Below are 4,544 nucleotides of genomic sequence, written 5' to 3' on the forward strand. Positions count from 1 at the left end.
ATGTTATATTATATATTTATTTATATATATATAGTTACATATATATAAACCTGTTGACATATATAGTGTACATATACAATAATATATATAGTATACCTAAATATTACAATAATATATATACTAAATATATATATATATATATATATATGCCCATATATATGGAGATATAGTATTTAATGTAATATAAGGTAAATACATATATTTAATCTTATTTAGATATATGTTTCTATATATATTTTAGTATATGTATAAGATATTTAAGATATAGGGATATATATATTTAGATATAGTGATAGATATAGGTATATATTAATGTATATATATGTATATAATGTCTATAAGATGTAGTAGATATTATATAGATGTATATTTATATATATGTATATATATGTATATAATATGTATATATATGTATAGATGTGTATATAGATGTAATTAATATTATATAATGTATATGCGTATATTATATTTGTATATATTATGGGTTTAATATGCATTTTTGTAAATTTATGTATAGATATGTTTATATAGAGATATAAATTTAATATCTGTATATTTGGCATATTTGTATATAGTATATGTATATATATATACATATTGTATATATGTATATATATGTATATATATGTATATAATTATAATATATGTATAAATTATATATATGTAATATTATATATCAATGTATATTATGTATATGATATATATTATATAATATATAAATATATATATCTATATGAATCTAGAGTCTTTATAATTTAATATATATGTATTATGTATATATTATTATATAATTTATATATATTCATCTATCATATAATTATATATATATACCTCTAAGTCTATCCTTATATATAAATGTTATATGTATATGATAATAATATATGCATATATGTATGTTATATATATCAGTATATATGTATATATCTGGCATGTAATTATATATACCTATAAATATATATATATATATATATATATATATATATAAAATATATATATATATAATTATATGTATATAACATATATATATATGTTATAAAATATATATATAGTATATCTATAATAAATAAATATAGTATTTATTTATATATATCTATAGTATATAAATATAATACATAAAATATATATATCTAATCTATATTATATATATATATCTATATATATAAATATATATATAATTATATGTTATATAATCATATATATATAGATATATATATATATACATACATTATATATATATAATTATATATATATCGAAATATATTCCATATACAGATATATATATAATAATAATGAAGAAATATATTGTATATTCTATTATATATATATATTATATATATATATATATATATATTCATATATATATATATAATTTTTACATATATATATAATTATATATAAAAATTTTATATATTTGTATATATACATAGATAATTTTAAATATATATATATATACATATTATATAATATATATTTATTTATATGTAATATATTATCTATATTCTATCAATCTATCTTCATATATTAAATATAAATATAATATATATATATATATATATATAAATATATATAGAATATATATACAAAATAGAACGGTGTATAATGAATATCGATATAGATATAATATATATAATATATATAATATTGAAATAATATAATATATAGTAATATTTATATATATATAATAAATATCTATATATATTTATATAAATTATATATCTAATATATATATATATATATAATATATATACATATTTTTTTTTATATAAATATATAATTTGTATTAGTATTTTTTCTTTTTCTTTCGGCTGCTCCCATTTAGGGGTCATCACAGTGGATCATCTTTCTCCAACGCGCTTGGTCATCTGCGCATTCCTCAGTCACACCTACTACTTCCATTCTTCCTTTATAGCTTCCATGTATCTTCTCTTCCTCCTTCTGGATACCTCCATATCCAGCATCCTCCTCCCCACATAATCCTTATCCCTCCTCCTCACATGCCCAAACCACCTCAGCCTTCCTTCCTGTGCCTTTTCCCCAAATTACTGCACATATGTTGTCCCTCTAATATATTTATTTTGGATTTTATCGACCGTCGTTACACCAAGGGAAAATTTTAACATCTTCCTCCATCCATTCATACCCGGTTCCACTCTCTTCTTTCTTTCCCTACCGGTCTCCATTGCTTAATACGTATATATATGTATGTATATATATATATATATATATATATAAATTAATAATAATATATATAAATAAAAAATAATAATATATATAAGATATATATATAATATTATTTATATAATATAATATATAATATCTATATCTAGCTATCTCTTCTATCATCATCTATCTATCTATCTATATATATATATATAACAATATATATATAATATATAGATATATATAATTATGTATATTAACATATATCTATATATATATTAATATATATATATATATATGTATATATATACATATATATTTAGTATATTAGATATATATATATATATTTATTTATATTAATATATAGATATATATATGTATATATTTATATATATAGATAGTTTATATACATATATATACATATATATATAAAATATATATATAATATATATATATAATTATATATAATATATATATAATATTATATATATGTAATATATATGTATATAGTATAAATAATATATATTATACATATATATATATATATATATAGATATATAATATATCTATCTAAATATATTATAAATATATATAGAATGTAAGATATATTACTATATATTTAGATAAATATATATATATATATAAGATATATATATATATAAATGTATATATTATATATCTATATAGCTATCTATCTATAATTTATATCTATAAATATATATATATATAATTATATATTTATATATATGTAATTATATATCTATATTTCTATCAATCTATCTAATATATTATATATAAATATATATATATATATATATATATATATATAAATATATATATATATAACAAAATATACGTGTTATATATGAATAAAAAATAAATTAGATAGAGATAATATATATACTATATGAAATATATATATTATATAGAATATGTATATAAATATCAAATATTTATATATATTATATATAATAATATATATATATATATAATATTAATATATATATATACATAATATATATCTATATAATATGTATAATATTATTTTTTCTATCGTTTTCTTTCGTCTGCTCCCTTTAGGGTCATCAAAGTGATCATCTTTCTCCAACGCGCTTGGTCATACTGCGCATCACCCACTTCCTTCCCCGACGTCCGAATTACTTAAAACTTATTTCCGGCTTTTATGTACACAAAGACCGCGACTGGTCAAAATTGCAGATCGATTGATTAAAAACGGCCTGAGTGATAACAACCTGAAATCATCGCCCGAAAACGAGGGTTTTCTTGTAAAAATGGTACGATTGATATCCAATACAGGTAGGAGGATATTGTTAGGCAAAAAGTGATCCTCTTTGTGATGAATATATCTCGAAAGTATAACAATACCGATTTATCAACACAGCATGGAAGAAGAAAGTTCAAACTTCAAAAACTGTCCTGAAAAAAAACATCTGATTGACGCAGTATGCGTCATAAATTGACGTCACAAAATCACGAATTTCAAAATCAGCAGACTATCCAAAATAGACGTTTTTTAACGGCAATTTTTTTATATAAACTTTTCGAGATAGGAAAAAATGATCATGGCTAGCGTAGAAATGAAATTAATGTACTTTCTGAAAATGCCGTCAAAACGTTCTGGGCTTCCATGCATTGTTGAGATATTCGCGACTTTTTTAAAAACCATTTTACGCAAAAGTCGCGAAAAAAACATTAAAAACAACGTAAACCTTAATGTGAGAGAACGGGGATTCCCAGCCTTCATCTCGATATGATGTCGGTTGCAGTCTCGAATTGCTAATAACTGGTTTTGAGGTAGTTTCCTTATTGATGACGTAGTTGGTACTCATATAACACGCGGTAAGCCGATTTTTGCACCACACAACACCAATTGTATTTGACGTTAATGTCTAAAAAAAAAAACATTTCAACTCAAAATTAATTCTTATGCTTTTCATATCGCTGCTTGGCTATTGGATGAAACATTTCATCAATTTCATTAATTGAATAATGGGCCAATTAAACCAATTAACGCTCGTATCTTGCTCACAACATAAGATAGCGTCCCGTAAATCCCACGATAACTGCTTGTTGACATTGAATGATGGTAGTAGTGCCACATGAGACTAACATTCATTATTATTCCTCAATTAGATAATTGTCAATTAACCTATTAGATCTCTGAACACTGAAAAAGGACAAGATTATTTTTCCAAAACAAAGTAATTTTGGTTGTGTTGGTCCGTGGCAGTAAGCGTTTTCTTTTTCTCTGCCTCAAAACCTATGATATGAAAAGAACGCGCAGTCAACCTTTAATTGAATACTGAAGGTTATTGTCATGCTGTTGATATTGCCTTTCTCTTTAAGCTCGATGTTGATTGAAC

This window comes from Penaeus japonicus, unplaced genomic scaffold, assembly GCF_977035675.1.
Source record: "Penaeus japonicus unplaced genomic scaffold, GWHDUDI00000001_assembly GWHDUDI00000023, whole genome shotgun sequence".
Taxonomy (NCBI): Eukaryota; Metazoa; Arthropoda; class Malacostraca; order Decapoda; family Penaeidae; genus Penaeus; species Penaeus japonicus.